The sequence below is a fragment of the Dermochelys coriacea genome, chromosome 17, assembly GCF_009764565.3.
Source record: "Dermochelys coriacea isolate rDerCor1 chromosome 17, rDerCor1.pri.v4, whole genome shotgun sequence".
NCBI classification, from domain to species: Eukaryota; Metazoa; Chordata; order Testudines; family Dermochelyidae; genus Dermochelys; species Dermochelys coriacea.
In genome coordinates this window covers 15641244-15659898 of record NC_050084.1, presented here as the reverse complement: position 1 = coordinate 15659898, position 18655 = coordinate 15641244, and the positions used below count along the sequence as shown (strand labels likewise).

The following is an 18655-nucleotide window of genomic DNA, read 5'->3' as shown; positions in this document are numbered from 1 at the left end:
TCCTTCAAGAAAAAACCTTCAAAAACAGACTCCAAGGAGAGACTGCTGAATTGGAATTAATTTTCAAACTGGATACAATTAATTTAGGCTTGAATAGAGACTGGGAATGGATGGGTCATTACACAAAGTAAAACTATTTCCCCATGTTTATTCCCCCTTTCACTTCCCACTATTCCTCAGACTTTCTTGTGAACTGCTGGAAATGGCCCACCTTGATCATCACTACAAAAGGTTCCCCCCCCGCACTCTCCTGCTGGTAATAGCTCACCTTAAGTGATCACTCTGGTTACAGTGTGTATGGTAACGCCCATTGTTTCATGTTCTGTATGTATATAAATCTCCCCACTGTATTTTCTACTGAATGCATCCAGTGAAGGGGGCTGTAACCCACGAAAGCTTATGCTCAAATAAATGTGTTAGTCTCTAAGGTGCCACAAGTCCTCCTTTTCTTTTGATAGTCCTACACTATTCACAGTAGCATTAAAGATGTACACACTCTATTCTTTGTAATGGCAACACAACAATAGTTCCATTGCAAAGAAATAATCCTGTTCCCTAAAGGCAGGTCTACACTACTGCTTAAGACAAGTCCATCTAACTTATGTCACTCGTGGCTGTGAAAAAGACTCTCCTGAGCAATGCAAGTTACAATGACCTAAGTGCTGTCCACACTGGCCCTATGTTGGTGGGAGATGCTCTTCCACTGACATAGCTTCCGCCTCTCCTGAAAGTGGAGTAATTATGGCATTGGGAGAGCACTCTCCTGTCATCACAGGGTGTCATCAGACCTGCTATAGTGGCACAGCTGCACCAAGTGTAGACCTGCCCTAGGCATCATCCACAGTTTCTCTCCCCCCTATCCCCAGCCTGTTCATTTGAATAAAAGCTCATTTGAACATGAATTCAGGTAGGCTTGCAACAAGTTTTCATGGTGTGAACTGCATCTTAATAGAGAGATGTGCTCAAGACATCTCTCCTCCCATTTTTTGATCCCATGGATCACCTCTCTTGCAATCAAATGCTATCCTCGTGTTACAGCAAATTAAAAGGAAGTTAATATTAGAAAAGCATTTACTGTCATTTTAGCTGCATTCATGCAATTTAGCAGATGCAGTCCCCCAACTGTGCTGCGACAACACATCTGCCATTAGCACGCCTTATTCCTCTTGCTTTTCAATAATCCAGAACCAGCGTGTACTTATATTTCTCAAAACAAGTCAACCTCTCTCTCCAAAGGCTTCTGCCACTTTTACAAGAGGCAATAACGCCTCAGAGAGACAAGGTGGGTGAGGTAATATGTTTTATTGGACCAACTTCTGTTGGTGAAAGACAAGCTTTCGAGCTTACCCAGAGCTCTTCTTTAGGTCTGGGAAATGTACTCAGTGTCACAGCTAAACAGAAGGTGGAATAGATTGTTCAGCATAAGGAGTTAACATACATCGTAAGACACTGTTCAAGGGGATGTGGCCTGTTAACACCTCTGCAGTCATACGTCAAAAGAAGGGGGTTAGTGGATTACAAACAAAAGGTCATAAATCCAGTGTCTTTATTAAGATCTTGATTTTTAGTGTCTAGCAAAGTTATGAATTTAAGCTCCCAGGCTTGTGTATTGATGGTGTTGGGCAGATTTTCTTTGAGGAAGAAGACTGGGAAGTCAGATATGGAATGATCTCTTTGTGACAAGTGTTTGTCCATAGGCGATATGGTGCTTTTTGCTTTTAAAATTTTTCTGTGCGAGTTCATTTGAGAGTGTAGCAATTGTCTGGTTTCACTCACCTAGTTGTTACTGGGGGCATTTAGTGCACTGGATGAGGTACACCACTGATTGTGATAGGCATGGGTAGAACTCATGGATCTTGAAAGGTGTGTTGTGGGGTGATATATCTCCACTGCTATGGTGATCAATCTGCAGGGTTTGCATCGGTTACGGCAGGTCTGGTGCCACTTTGAATTGGTGGGTCCTGGTCTGTGGAAAGCTTACTTCTGATGAATTTGGCTAGGTTGGGGATTGTTTGAAGGCCAGAAGACGGGGGTTCAGGAAAGATTTCTTTCAGGATAGAGCCCCCATCAAATATGCATTGTAATTGTTTGAGGATACCCCCTATGGGGTTGTGTCATATCATTTGGCATTATGAAGTGCTCCCTAGGTTAGGATGAACATCATTTCTGGATTAAAAATAGACAGCTCTCCAAGACTTTGCATCGCCGTTGTTCTGCCACAATAATGGGACTTTCATTCACTAACATTAGAGGGCATGAGATAGTAATGGCACATTCAAGAAATCCGATTAAAGAGTTAGACTTTTTTTTTTTTAAAAAACCACTTCAAAATACGTTGTTGCTCGTTGCACAGCCAATCTGCTACTGCAAAATGGCAGCTGTGCCTCACTTGGGTGCTGTTATGGCAGAAACTGGCTAAGAACAACTGGTGTGATGAGAGGGCAGCAGCATTACACAGGTGATGTGCTCTCTCTCTCTCTCACTCACACCCCTATTACCATCTCAATCCAAAACCAAGCTGGGACTCTCTCTTTAGAGAGAGAGAGAGAGAGAGAGCTAATCATTAAGTGCCAGTTAAAAGAAAAAGAGGAGGAAGGAAATGTGATTTACAGGCAGCAGACTATAAATGGACAGACAGAACACAGTCTGCTTTGATTGCTATGAAGTGGCAATGCAAAAATGTGTTTTAGGACCAGGGTAGCTAGAAATGTGACGCATAGAAATTATCTTTCAATGGAAGGTAGGTAACCAGATGTCCTGATTTTATAGGGACAGCCCCAATATTTGGGACTTTGTCTTATATAGGTGCCTATTACCCACCCATCCCCTGTCCCAGTTGTTCACACTTGCTGTCTGGTCACCCTAGTGGAAGAAAGGTATAGGAAAGCTATATGGAGTGGAGCCACGAGGGGGTGTCTATGTATGTGAGTTTATGTAGTTGCACTTTCCCTGAATTGCAAAGCTCTCATTTTATTTATTTTTAAGTGTGTTTGACAAATTTATTTGCTTATTGGCCCTGATCCTGCAAAGCACCAAAACATATGCCTGGTCCCATGGGTGTCAACAGGCCCTTATGAATTGGCACCTATAAGTTGTGGCGAATTGGAAATTTTCCTTAGCTGACAGGGAGAGGAATGAGTACTTACCCAGTGTCATCTCAGTATAATTGGTGCTCAGATGAAAAAGAAAATTAAAAGGCTCAGTCTTGTGATCATGAAAAAAATTTTCTGAATGTGAATCAGTGTCAATCAAGGCAACGCTGCCTTCTTTCCCATGCAAAGATAGATGATCTAGCTCTGATAAAATAGGAGCAACCCAAACCAGAGTCTAACTTTAAAACTAATATGCCTACCCCAGCCCCACAAAATGCAGAGACCACAGTATTGATAGTTTGAAGGGCAGGCTGGGCCACTAGACCACACAAGCTTGTTACCCAAGTTCACTACCTACTTTCATTTGCGGGCATCAGCATTTCTTACATGCAGAAGTGCCAACCTTTTTCTGAACGGTCTTACAGAAATTTTACTAAAAGTAGTTTTTTCTCCCAGAACTTGCAGTCCAATTTGCATGCCCCAATGACGTTGTGGGATTTCTAGCCTACTTTCTGAAGTGACAGCCATAACAAAATTTCTTTAAAGGACTCAATTCCTCTTTGCCCAAGAACCAGAAAGCAGAGTTTAACTTCCTTGGATGCCTTTTTTTTGATGAAGAAGAAAAAAATCCCGAAAAGAAAACCACACAGACAAGTTGAGATTTTAATGAATGAATGATCCCAATGTTCCCCAATACCCTAAACATAGGATTAGTTTACTTGCAGGGGCGAATGCACATCATTTGCTCCGTAGCGAATATAGCTGCAAGAATCTAAATCCAAGATTCTGATCAGCTCTTTTCACAGGATAAGACAGGGCTCAGAAATGATTTTCTGTTTAAGTACATAAGATCAAACATGTTTGTCATTTTAGCCTTCTTTTTATTCTGTCCGATTTCAGGATCTTCACATAGATTCTCTTTAGATGTCATTGCCTTCAAGCTTTCGCTTTTATCAGGTTACCCACTCTTCTTGAGCTTTCACACATCAAAATGTCAGTTAGGTGCATTGTTGAAGAGAGGGTTTCATGAAAGTTTCTCAATAAAAAGAAACTAAAAGGAGTGCATGTCTGAAAAGTTTGTATATCAACTCAATTTGTGGGGTGTTTTTTTTTTTTTTTTTTTTTTGCGGATTAATACATTTTTTCTAGATGGGAAAAAGGTAGTTGCAAGTACTTCCAGTAGGTTAGTTTGGTTTCATTAGCATGCCAAAACGCAAACACAAAATGGGAGTCAATTCGTACTTCTCAGATTCTTCAATTTCTAAATGGAACATATTTCTCTCTCTAGAGCAGTCAAGCTTTATTGCTCTACCAACTTAACTGCTGGCTATACTAAACCTCAAGTAACTTTCCATTTTAATGGATTACCTAGACTTCTCCTGGGGTTTGTTTCGCCATCTCCAATTACTTGAAATTGGCTTTCACTGGCTGGTTTTGATTTTTGGAGGGGTGGGCAGTTTCTAGGACAGGGTTACAATTTTCCAAGCAGTTCTCTATCGTCACTTACACTAAATACCTTTGCAATTGGGACTGTAATGAAAGTCCAAGATGCTGATACTTGTTCCTCTCAAGAGCAGATTGCCACCGAGCACTTTTGAAGCAGTAAACAGAGGAGTGCCATTTGGAAAAAGCTATATTTGGCCACTGATTCACTTTCAAGATTATTTACCAGACTCATATTATATATATATATATATATATATATAAACAAACACAATTTATCAGATGACCCTGGCAGGGGTCTTTGCAATAAAGTTCCACCATTGATCTCAACTTGGGCTTTGGGGGAGAAAGTCTGCAAGTCAATGAGAGGGGGGTTTATTAGTAATAGTATTACAGTAGCATACAAGTAGTAAAAACCAAGGATTGATTGTGCTAGGAGCTGTACACACATACAGCAAAAGACAGTTTATGCCCTGACAAGTTTACAACCTAACTAGACAATGCAAAGGATTGCTTAATCCTGCCTCAGTGCAGGGGAAATGGACCAGATAACCTTGAGGTCCCTTCTAGTCCTACATTGCTATAGTTGAAGGATTATTAACCCCGTGTCACAAATGGGGCGGGGGGGGGGAGCGGAAAACTGAGACAAAGATGCCAGGATTTGGTCATGGACGACATACAGGAAGTCTGCCACGTTAGGAACTAATCCTCATAGTCTTGGTCCTAATCCACTATCTCTGGTAAAAGATCTTCCTTCCTCTTTAGTAGATATTCATTTCTACAAAAACAGCAACCAAATCAGGCTAGTTTTGAGCCTCTGACACACTCAGGGGTGCTGGAACAATTAGCATAGTGGGGGTTTTGAGAGCCCTTGAACCAAACTGTTAACCCTGTATATAATGGAAACCACTTCAAACCAGAGGGTGTGGCAGCACCCATCACACCCTTAGTTCCAGCACCTATGGACACACTAGTGGTAATATTAAAAGTATATTTCTTAGCTTAGAAAAAGTTTGTTCATCAAAGGGAGCAATTTTTCCCCATCCATTTCAAAACAGTGACAATATCTCCTATAAAACCTAAGCACACTGGCTCTCAACTCCTTACACTACCAATTCTCAGTACCCATCAGTACTGCTACAACAACAGAAATGGGACCCAAGAAAGAGTTCCTTGCCAAAAATCACTCTCCAATTCCTATGCTGTGAAGAGAACTGTCACACAGCAGTGTCTGCTGCCAAAGGTTGCCTAGACATGACCACTTGCTTCTACTGCATAAAAAAAAATCTCCACAGCTTGGCTCACACCCATTATTTGTCCACTTATTTGGATTTAAGAGGGAAGTTATGAGGATAATGTAATATGCATGAATTTAAGGAATGAAAAATTGAAAGAAGTTTACTTAATTTGTTGCCATAGTTACAGTATTTCTAGCAATTCTAAATTGTTCATTCCCTGAAGCATAATATTACCCTATTTTTCAGTTTGATCATTGATGTTCCTTAAATACATTTGCATAAAATAAACACAAAGTCTTACATTTAAAGTATTGCAATAAAGCAGAGCCAAAGGGAACCTTTTCCCAAGGTAATTGCAGAAGGGTTTCAACTCCAGGGGGAAAAGGAGCTTTGTAAATGAAACTGTACTTTATTTTCATGCTGCCTAGAGAAAGTCTCAGCTCTGAATGGCCATGTTTTGCACGTCCTCAGAAATCTATTTGTTTTGGAATTAGACTTGTGTGACTGACCTGGATCTGCCACATAATCTAAGAATATTTATATGCAACCTAGTTATTGAGAGAAACGTCATAATTTACACTATGGTAGCTGAATGTTTATTATACACCTATAATGCCTGAATTCAATAGGAACAAGCAAGAATGCAACACAGTGGCTTCCCATATAAGAACTGATCCCCACATGCTTGAACGATAATGGGACAACCTGTTAAGAACTTAAGAACGGCCACAGTGGGTCAGACCAATGGTCCATCTAGCCCAGTATCCTGTCATTTGACAGTGACCAGTGTCAGATGTTTCAGAGGGAACAAACAGTATTGGGCAATTTATTGAAAGTGATCCAACCACTGTCATCCAGTCCCAACCTCTGGCATTCAGAGGCCAGGGACACCTAAGGGTTACGTCCCTGACCATCTTGGCTAATAGCCATTGATGGGTCTATCTTCCAGGAACTCATCCAATTCTTTTTTGAACCCACTTTATATTTTTGGCCTTCAAAATATCCCCTGGCAATGAGTTCCACAGGTTGAATGTGCATTATGTGAAGAAGCACTTCCTTTTGTTTGTTTTAAACCTACTGCCTATTAGTTTAATTGGGTGACCCCTGGTTCTTGTGTTATATGAGGGGGTAAATAACACTTCCCTATCACTTTCTCCACACCCTTCATGATTTTACAGATCTCTATTTATTTATTTATTTCCACTGTAAAAATGGACCATTTATTCCTACCCTACCTTTTAACCAGTTACTGACACATGAAAGCACCTCCCCTCTTATTCCATGACTGCCTACTTTTCTTAAGACTCTTTGTTGAGGGACATTGTCAAAGCCTCTCTTAAAATCCAGGTACACTATATCCACCAGATCATTCTTTTCCACATTTCTTGACCCCCCCCTCCAAGTACTTCCAATAGATTGGTGAAACAATTTCCCTTTACAAAAGTCAAGTTGCAAGCCTTGTTTTGCCAACACTGGCTATTACCAGGTCAAAGGATTGTCAATGGTTAAAAAGTGACTTGATTTCCTGTGATGGGTAGGTTGTAAAAGACACACTCCATGTAGCAGGGAGGGAGCACACCCGCTGGTGAGTTAAGGGACTATCACCCAGACGGACAGAGAGGAATCTACAAGAAGTTAAGCCTACCAGAGTCCCCATGGAGAAGATGATCAGATACCTGGGTAAGATAGGCATGCATACAATCAGATTTATAGTTTTAAAGATCTATTTTCCCTGAAATGCTCTAATACATACATATTTTACTTTAAGAAGGCAGTGTGATCACTGGTTACTCCAATCATTGCTCTCACAACAAACAGAATTGCAGGGCTTGGACATAAGTTAGACTTGCTGGAAAAGCCATGGTTGATACACAAGGGATTGTAACCCAGAACCCTGTCTCAAAATGGGAGAATTGCATTAGTCCACCCTGAGAAAGACAATAGCTAGAGGCCTGTAAGGGGGTACATTCAAAGAGACCAGGAGGGGTCAGAGGTGCAGTTAACCAGGGAACTGTGACAACTTGCTGTGACAAAGTGAAAATTTTCTGTAATATTTTTATGATGTCTATGTGTGCCTCAGTTTCCCTCTGTACTTTGCATTGCTAGCCAGTGGGTGTAAAAAAAAAAAAGTGTTAAAAGCTGCTCTCGGGACAGAACAGGAGACGTGTGTTGTGTCATTTAATGGTCTGGGATGGAACGAACGGGTCATTAAAGGACTGGCTGAAGCTAACCCCATATCAATGGCCAGAATGCTCACACCTAGGAGCCAACAGCCAAGAAGAAGGAGATTTTCCTCCACTTCTTAGCAGGGAAGCAGAGCAAAGGCTGTAGGTTAAGAACAATGAACCAAAAGGCATCAGGATTCTACGTGGTGGCTTTTCTAGAGAGACAGGCACTCTGACCTGCTGAGACTGATGGAGAGAGAAACAGAAATAGATTCCCTAACAGCTTGGCTGGCTGATTGCACTGGCTGGGCCAGAATGAATCATGTCTTCATCTTTGCCTCTCTCTGTGCTGACCTAAGGACTTTCAGAATCTGTATGTCTGGTGACTAAAATCATCACCTTGCTTTGAAAAGGCTGCCTTGTGTCACTGCGAATACTCACGGAGAGCATTGCACCTGGAAGGGGCACAGTACTAGTTCTCCCACAGGAGTCTGGCTTGGCTGGATTCACTCCAGGGAACCACAGAGAAAAGCAGGGATCACTGGTGCCTGAAGGCCCAGTTTTGTCATCATGCCCTTGTGGAACTGCATGGGTCATTGGGGGCTGGCCCACTAAAGGGGTCACTCCAAAGGGACTAGTTACAAGCTGGGGCATAGACCAGACCCTGTGGATCTGTGGCACTTGTATACGATACTTAAATATTTTTTCCTCTAGTCAGTTATTGCAAAAACAACATTTCAAGTTGTACCTGACAAAACAAAAAGCTGGATGCCCATCCATGATTCTGCTGAAAAATAGCTAGAAGAATATATAGGCAAAGAGACAGCAATATGCGTGTATGACTGCTCTTCAGGAATGCTGAAGACTGCTCAGCAGTATGATCCACCAAGAGCACATTACCCCATCAACCTGTGGAGGGTGTTGTGAAGGCCAATACTATAACGGGGTTCAAAAAGCAGCTAGATAGATTCATGGAAGATAGGTCCATCAATGGCTATAAGCCAGGATGGGCAGGAATGGTGTCCTTAACCTCGGTTTGCCAGAAGCTGGGATTGGGTGACAGGGCATGGATCACTTGATGATAATCTATCTGTTCATTCCCTTTGGGGCACCTCCCATTGGCCACTGTCAAAGGACAGGATACTGGGTTTGATGGACCTTTGGTCTGACCCAGGATGGCTGTTCTTATATGCTCAGTTCCCTTCATGGACTCCTTGTTGAATACCTGGTCAAATTCAACTTTGTGTTTCTCAGTTTCAAATTCCTTCATAAGCCTGAGCTAAGTTACTGGCATGTTCATTCTGACCTCCCTGTGATGTATCACAGCAACAAGGGATATGTCAACTTCAAGGAATAAAAACTTGCATACAGTGTAATGCAGTCTAAAGGGAAGGTGACTAACTGTATTAAAATGGTCACCAGTGTTGCATAATTGTGAGAAATCTTGTACAAAATGCGCCTTGGAAGAGATCACTGGAAACGTAATCTGCTAAGTATTACCCTGTTTTAGATGTGTGTATCATCATTGTATGATAAGTTATGAAAATTTGCTATATGTTTAGAGCTCAAACCACGCCCACAGGTTAGCTCTTCAGGAATAACAAAGACACTGTAAACAAGGGCATCAGCACAGCATTCCCAAAGACACCTCAGACAGCAGGTAGGCGAAGGTGCAAGCTAGAATTTCCAATTCAGATAAAGGAGGGATGGTAGAGCACTTACGCCATGAAGCTGCCTGACGTGTAACACACACAGGATTTTTCCAGCAAAAAATGTCAAGATATAAAAGGAGTGAACAAAAGCCCCGGCCACCTCTTTCCTTCCTCATTTGCAGAGGCGACCATGTGTGGTCACGTGCCCCCTCCGATTTGCTGCTTGGCTTGTTCTGACCATGCTCACACAGACTGAGCATGTTCAGTAATACTGCTGAAGCCACTGCTCTCGCTCTGCCCCTTCCCCTCCCACACCCCACTATCGGCAGGCCATCTACAAGTTTACTCCTCATCATTAAAGACTGCCGAAGATAAGTCACATGACTGACCATAAGACTGACTTGTGTCTTGTGCTCTGAAATGAAGGTCTGGAAATGGAATATATTTTACAGCATTGTGTACAAAAGTGGTTATGCTTCATTCCATATGATTTTGGAACTGACTCATGGGTTTCCAAGTGAGCTTGGGGCCTTCCTACATAAAATGTAACTGATAGCTTTAATTGCAGAAACCACAAGATGATCTGGAGTTTGGTTAGAAATAAGACCATGGTGTCTGATAGCTCAGGCAAAATCTGTAGCCATACAGTACAGATCCAGATTTTAGTTTTCATAGCTCGGATGAAGATGGTGTAAGAGCCCAGAGTAAGATGGCAGATAAACAGTGTAAAAAACAAATGGGTTCCTCTGAATCATCCTATGAAATGGCCATCCTGCATGGGCAGCTTGTCCTGCCTCAAGGTGATGAAGTGTCAAAAACTACGCTGACTAGATCATTGCAATCCATGCCAATCTTGTGGTAGAAGTTTCAGTACAGGACAGTAAAGATACAGCATCTAAGAGGAGATGAATTTTGACCCTTACCTGGTGCCCTTTAAAGTCAGCGGGACTCTTTCCATCAAGTTCCATGGGAATTAGATCAAGGTATTTATCTCCGATATGTGGGGCAATAGGATGTAGGCAGAGGACCTCATTTGGGATGTGCAGGTAAAGCTGTAAATCCTACAGGTTTTCTGCTCAGCATATTTCTAGCTATTTTTCACTATTAGCTTAGGGCTCATTGGGCTGTTTGCCTTGATCTCTCTCCTCAAAATGTTTGTGATATGGTAATGTGTTCTGGTCAGCCTTAGTACTCACCAAACCAGGAAGTGTCCAGTAGATTTCACAGAGAAATAATTAAACAAAAAGAAAGTTAACTTCATATGTAGTTCTGTGCTGATTTCTCCACATAGCATGGTTAGTAGGGGCCTTTAGTGCATAAATCTTGGCTTAACTCAATTTTCATTCTGCATTTGCAGTTTCATAAGAAGTTTTAAAGTAAGGTCATGCATCAGTGAAAACGAAAAAAAAATAAAATAAAGGGAGAGCAAGTAATTTGCAATAACCGAAGATAAAATTGTTACACTGCAAAGGGATTGTGTGACATCCAGCACACCAAAGGGTATTAGTTTCTTAAATAAAGCTCAACTTGAATACAATATATTGAATGCAAAGGAAGATGAAATGCTAATAACCAGATCAAAAGTGGATATATGAGCAGGGAGATGAGGCTGGGAAATTGCTTGCCAGACAGAACAAAGAAGAGGACAGGAGTAAAGTTATTAGCTCAATTAAATAGAAAGATGCTTTGATGAAAAGCTAAATAAAATAAAACCAGCAAAAATAAATCAAGCATTTAGAACATTGAAAAAAGTATAGCGACTTAAATCTATGGGTAATATTGATTTAATTGACACCTTCTGGGCCAATGTAATTTGAGAGGCTTCTCTAATTAATAAAATAATGTTACAGTAGGTCCTCACCATGAAGTAAATATAACAACATTTAACCACAATATGGTATTTTCAGTCAGAGGATTTCACAATGGTTTACAGATAGGCAATCATCATCACCACCACCACCACCGATGGGCAGGAAGGAGAGACGATGTGGGTCTAATCTGCCAGATGTTGAACAGAAAATTGTTCTCTCAATTCTCATTCCCCCATAGTCCAACTCATTCCCCCATAGTCCAACCATCATGGACCATGACAAAACCTTTGGAGAGAGTGAGGTTAGAGTCCAATGGGCTACAGTAGAAAGTTTCCACAAAATTCTTATGGAGCCTTTTCTTACATGCCATTCTGTTAACTTTCAACTCATTTAGGGATGGACCTAGAGCTACTGAACGTACAATGGTGCATTGTTTGCACTATCACTAAAAAAAGAACCAAAACCCCAAAAGGGCCTTGCTTAAGTAGCATATCAGATCAGTCAGTCATCTTGATCAAAGAAATAACTAATCATAACCCACCCAGACTAATTAGAGTACAAAAAAAAAAATTAAAGAGATCAATTTTTCTAATGTTAGGAGTAGCATTTGCCGTGGGGAAGCCTAGGAGCTCTGGGTTTGTGAAGTAAGCTATCACCTGCTACAGGAAGAAAGGTGTATTAGCCAAGACACTAGAACTGTTCTTTTTCTGGGAAGCAGGGAATGGGGAATGGGAGTGGCAGGGGAAGAGAACAAGTGACGAATCTTTAAAAACTTAGTCCTCTGGTGCCAGATATAGGCAAAAGGGAAAATAATCAAACAATTCCAGTGGGGTGGGGGTGGGGGGAAATGATATATACCCTCAAATGCTATATACCCCCTCAGTAGACATTGGCTATATTTTTATCCTGATCAGAAATGTACTTCTTGATAATTACGGACAGAAGGCACTGCCTCAGCTCATTACTATTTGCATTACAATAACTTCTAGAGGCCCATGGTACTAGGCAAAACAGAGAGGATTCCTTCCCCCGAACTTTTATATGTCAAATTGTAAGACAACAGGTGGAAATACAAGCAGGGCTGGGGATGGGGGCTGGAAGCACATGGTAACAATGAGATGGCCTGGGAATGCTTGGGAATCCCCCAGGAGGAGCTAGAACCTGTTGAGGAGGAAAGGGCAGTCTGGTCCTCCCTACTCTCCATGCTGGCGTCACGACCCTCACCAGCAAAAGCGGTGTAAAGGAGAGAGAAGAAGATGAACAGTATAAGTAGTGGACACAGCACAAACATGCCTTTGACGATGGACTTTGGGCAACAGGGAACTCCATAGAATAAACACATGCTATACGAAGCATTCATTTTATTGGTCCTACTATTCATTGCACTAGCCATTCGTGTCACTGAGTGACCTTCCTGCTCTCAGATTAGAGAATCAGGTGAATCTTTAACCCCTCCAGAAATACCAGCCAATCTTTGCTTTTCTTCCCACCCATTCTTTTCCTTGCATTCATTCCTAAATCCCATTCTCTCCCTTTTCAACAGTTATTAGCCTCTCTCGGCCTTTTTAAATCTCAGCTAGAGCTTTGAGAAGGGTTGGCCAGTGCTGGACACAGTACTCCTAAATTCTACCTAGTCTGCAAAAAGAAAAGGAGTACTTGTGGCACCTTAGAGACTAACAAATTTATTAGAGCATAAGCTTTCGTGAGCTACAGCTCACTTCATCGGATGCATTGATTCATCGGATGAAGTGAGCTATAGCTCACGAAAGCTTATGCTCTAATAAATTTGTTAGTCTCTAAGGTGCCACAAGTACTCCTTTTCTTTTTGCGAATACAGACTAACACGGCTGCTAATCTGATACCTAGTCTGCAGTTTCCCTTGAGTTCTTATTACACACCGATTCCAACGAGTACCTGACAGGACACACTATTGGATATAACATCAAAAATGTTCTTTCCCCAGGCAGACATCTTTGGGCAGTGTGATGCTGTCACAAGAAAAAGTGTGTGTGTGTGTGTGTGTGTGTGTGTCCGTCCAATACAATGCTTACTATTTTAAAAGGAAAAGAGTGATGGGGAATAGAGGCAATATTATCTTTGTATATCGCATTGTCCAGATTTGGTGTTCACTCTTGGAAAAGATGTTACAAATCAGAGAGGTTCAGAGAAGAGCTACAGGAACAATTACAATGAGCGGCTAAAGCAGGGCAGTTTTTTTAGCTTTAGAAGACAAGTTCAGGAAGTAAAGTGTTCGTACTCTATAATTAGCACAGAGGCAAGATGTCTGATAGGACCGGGCTCTTCAATATTAGATGCCAAAGGCATAACAAGGTCTAATGGACGGAACTTGATATCGGTAAAGTTCAAACTGAAAATAAAGGCATGTTTTAAAATATAAACAGTGAAGGTAACCAGCTATTGAAACAGGAATGGGGTAAAAACTCCATCAGTTTGAGACTTCAAATCAGGAGTAGGCATCTTTCTGGAAGACGTACTCTCTACCTAAGATACTTACATGGTGCCTGTTACCATATTAACTGAGCACCCACAATCCATGTACTTATCCTCACAAAGCCCCTGTGAGGCAAGGCAGTGCTATCATCCGCACTTCACAGAAGGGGAACTGAGGCACAGAAAAGCTAAGCGACTTAGCCAAGGTCACAGAGAAAGGCAGTAGCTGAACAAGAAGTTAAACCCAGGTGCATAATGTCCTAACCATTGCACAATCCCTCCTCTCGGTCAAGCTCAAGTTGAGAGGCTGGAAGCAGGAAATCTATGGCCTGTGTTAAGTAGGAGTATAGAATACATGACCATTACAGACCCTTTAAAATCTGAGTAATTTATTCACAGTGACTCCCAGTCTCTCCTGCCATCTGTATCTATTTCAGCACTGGCCTAAAGTTAATCTGCTTTTTGAACCTTTAGGTATTATCAGATTTTTTTTTTAAATGTTAGAGTTCTTCTCTGTCTCCATGAATTTGACTGCTGATGGACTTTAAAAAAACAAAACAAAACAAAAAAACCTGGGAAAGCCTAGGTGGAGTTGAGCTGTGCTGTTTATTGTAGATTAACTGTTTCATAGAACTGGACAGAAGTTTTTCCCATCCTATAAAAATGTTTCATGATTTCACAGCCATTTCCCCATTCTCTAGTGGGATGAACATTTTCAAAGAGAAAAAAAAAAACCAAAACACACACACACACACACAAACGCGCGCGCGCTCTGGAATAGCCAATAGCCTGCTGGTTATTTTCCTACTCTGCCCCATTTGGAGCAGGGACTTGAACCCAGGTCCTGTACCCTTAGGTAGGTCTCAATTGGTCTCTCTCTCTCTCTCTCTCTCTCTCCCCCCCCCTCCAACCTGGACCCAAGAGATCTCTCCTGTTAAAAACTTTTATCAAACCCAGTATGTTCCTGTGAAATGTCCCGGTTCCAACAAATTAGTGTTTTCCGACAAAGAACCATTTAGATGAAAATTTCCCCATCACCTCTACTACTGAAGGAACTGTACCAGCTGGGGAAAACTAAGCACAGAACTTTGGCATTTCAGTCCAGTTGCAATTCTGACATGAACACTGACCGACGGCAGGTATGCAGAATTGCATTATACAAATCTTTTTGGAGAGCACCTAATGGTAGCTTTGCTAAACTTTGCCAGTCAGTCAGACTTTTCCCTAGGGTGTGTCACTCAAATTGGCCAGCCATAGGGAGCTTAAAGCCATCGGTAAGATTTACCTGCACTCTGTAAAGGGAAAAATCTTTACACAACACAACAACTCTGCTGACGAAGTGATTGGTAGGGTATTAGTAAATAAACCAGTGGACTCTATTCTGTAATCCCCTTTTATGTGGGCTTCTGTAGGATAACTTGTGGGAGTATGTGCCTGATCCTAAGCCCACTCAAGTCAAAACAGTCTTTCCATCAACTTCAATGGCTTTTGGATCACTGACTAATTACAGATCTTCGGCTACCATGGCGACAGGCAGAGTAGAAGAATGTAAATGGCAAAAGGACTACACTTTGGATTTGCAATGATTTGAGCCACCAAACCATGTAAGACCCTTATGCTTCTAAGTTTCACACCCAGGGAATATCACAGTTCATAATTTCCTGTGAAGGCAAATGATAAGCTCTCCTGGTTTAGAGAGTGGCTTTTATTTTGTATATGTGGGTGTTATGACAAAGACTGTACATGCCATAAGATGAAGCAGAGAAGGGGTTGCTCTACAGGACACAGCAGGCTTCAATTCCAGTGAAGCCATGAGTAAATGGGGCCCCTAGATCATCCACTTCTAGCTTTTACCATCATTGTAGTCTAGCCCAGGAGTAGATTGGATCTTCTGTGAAATGGGAATATTTTTCTTTTACCCCTCTGATCTCAGACCTCCAACTTCCCCTAATGGGCATCAGAGTAAGAATTGCTAATGCAAAAAAACAAGCAGTTTAAAACACCAGAGCTGCTATACGACTTAAGTGCCTTACATGAAGTGCCTAGAGTTGTCTTTTTAGTATTTTTTTTTTTACGATCCTGACAAATACTTTGTTCACTTCCCCCCCCCCCCCCCACCATCCTAATGTACATGGATTGCTGGGCACAGATTCAGTTAGAGTGACTAATTACTTGTGTTGTAATGATCAACCTGCCTAATTTATCACTTCTCTGAACATTTAATTAGCCAGCAGTGCAAGACAATTAGGTTCTGAATTAGGATAAATTGAACTGCTAGTTTAGCAGCTTTAAGGATGTGGAAACCACCACCAATCACTGCTATGAAAATATTCAACAAAGCAGTTAGAACACAAGAATCTCAAAAAGATTAATAATCCTGACATGCAAAAGACTTTGAAGAACTAACTGTGACAGTTTTATATTTCATCAAATCTATATGTGAAGATAAGTGCCTGGAAGGAGATGTTGCTTAACATGGCATGTTCCTGCTTCCTTGTTAACTCTGTCTCCCTCTAGTGCAAGAAGAATAGAGAGGTTTATGAGTGTATTACTGCCACCAAACTAAGGGAGCTGGTACTTTAGCTGAAGTGGTAGACGCACACCCTTTTTAGATCCCGAGGTCTTGGGTTCAATACCTGCCCATTCAAGGGTTATAAAAGCACAAGACTTCTGGTTCTCAAACAGTTCCGACAGTCCAGAGATTAGTATTAAACAACGCAAGGGCTACAAGCAGGTTGGGAACGCAAGTCTGAAAGATAAAGTTCTGGTTAGAAGTTTGAGGAGTGGAGTTCGTTCAAGACTCTAGCAGCAGATGGAGAATCTAGGGTGCGTCTGGCGCAAATGCGCTCTCTACATTAGGTTGTTTGCCTTCCAGAAGTAAGTTACTGTAATAGTCTGGAAACGACAAAGGGTAAAACTTTCAAAAGTTAAGGGACTCAGGAGTTTAACTCCTATTTAATTTCCATGTGATTTGGGTTCCTAAAAGCCTAAGTCAGTTTGAAAATGGAATTTAGGCTCCTAAATCCTTTAGGCACTTTTGAAAATCTCCCCCAAGATATGTACACGCACAAATGCACACACAGAGCCATCAGCACCGTAACATTCAAATGCCTAGTAGTTCCAAGAAATAATGAACAGTCTGATGCTTACTAGGTGGATAGATTATGGTAGATGATTAATTTCTTGCTCTAGGGACAAAGACATAATCCAACAAAGGCTTTAAAAAAAAAATCGCTAAAAGAAACCTCAGAAATTGTCCATGTACAATTGAAGTCCGGTACCTGCTAACATAACAGCTATACAGTTTTATTCCTAAATAATTCTAAGTACACTTTTTATTGGTATATTTAGTGCTAATTAATCCATTTTGAATTGTTTGCCTAAGCTGCTCAATAATATCACTTCATTAAGAAAGCTTCAATTAAAGAAAACTAAAAAGACAGTTCCCACCAGAAAGCCATCTGTACGGATTACACCAGCACTGTCAAATTAGAGACGAAATTACAACTTTCCTGTTACCATGAAAACAGCAACATTTCTCACAGGCTGTTAAAATTATTAACTCAAGGAGCATATATCTTTTAAAACTTCATAATTATTTATCTAGGGTTGTATAAGCTTTGGCTGTGCACACAGTAAGTGCCATTAAGGAAATGTCAAGGGAACTGTTGCAAGAGTGGAGGGAATCTCCACCATTTTTTTCCATAGACTACATAAAATTGGCTTTATTCTCCTCTTGCTTTTTTACACTGCCCTAGGGGCAAGTGGATGTCACAGACATAAGAGGAAAGGGTCTTACAGGCTGTGCTCCATACTGCTGGTAATTACAACCATGGTGTAAGTTTTTGGGAAAGGGGAACTAAAGGAAGAGGATTTCAAAGATGTTACCTTTCATCTGAGGATCCCAAAACATTTTACACATCTTATGCAATGCCAGCACTAGCTATAAATTTTATTGATGGCTGCACATGAGCAATGTTGCCTAAGAGGCAGGGTTACAACATCAGCGTACACTAGGGATAGAGTCTAGGCGAAGCAGGACAACGGTACAGTGTCCCCCTTTTTTGACCTTAGCAGTTGGCCAAAGTTCAGGGTTCTGCAGATTGTTTCTGTGAGGAGGAGAAATTGATGATGGAGTCTGGTATCTTTGACACAATCCTGCTTATTTACTGAGAATGTACAAAGGCCTGTTTCCTGGAAGGCAGAGGATTCAAACTACAGGAGACCATTTCTTTGCTCACAGATCCAAATCCCTTTCTGCAAGTACTCTGCCCCAAAAGCAGTCTCTCTGGGCTTTTCTCAGGGCCACGCTCATCATACTTGTTCAGGCAGCATCTGGCACTTCCTTCTCTCTCCCCAGTTCTCTGGTCTTTCTGCATTCTCTCTGACACACAAATTTTCACAGAACAAGAGCCAGCGAAACCACTCCACCCATACATACTTGCCTTTGTTTTGGGTACTGACATGTGCCTGTGTTTGGAGTGGAAGCCGCAATTGTTTCAGCTATCTGGTTACGTAAAGGAGCTTGATGGAAGTATCTTAAATGAAGAGCAGGTCTACACACACACACACACACACACACACACACACACACACACACTTCAAAGAGGTTTAACCCAACCCGTAACTGTATGTCCTTTTTTCCAGCTATGGGTAAGTCATTCAATATATGGTCCCACCATTCCGCTCTTTATCCTCATTCTCCAGGAGTGATGGTAAATGTTGGTATTAAACAAAGGGGAAAGTGAAGAAAAGCCATAACACATGCTGGGCTCAACAGGAAAGTGATTATTCACACAAGGG

At 41.5% G+C, this 18655-nt stretch overlaps 1 long non-coding RNA gene across 5 annotated transcripts in view; it reads right to left on the bottom strand.

Annotated features, from left to right (window-relative positions):
* LOC122456956 overlaps positions 1–18655 on the bottom strand; it is a 126916-nt gene that overhangs the window by 93651 nt on the left and 14610 nt on the right. The window lies entirely within an intron of this gene.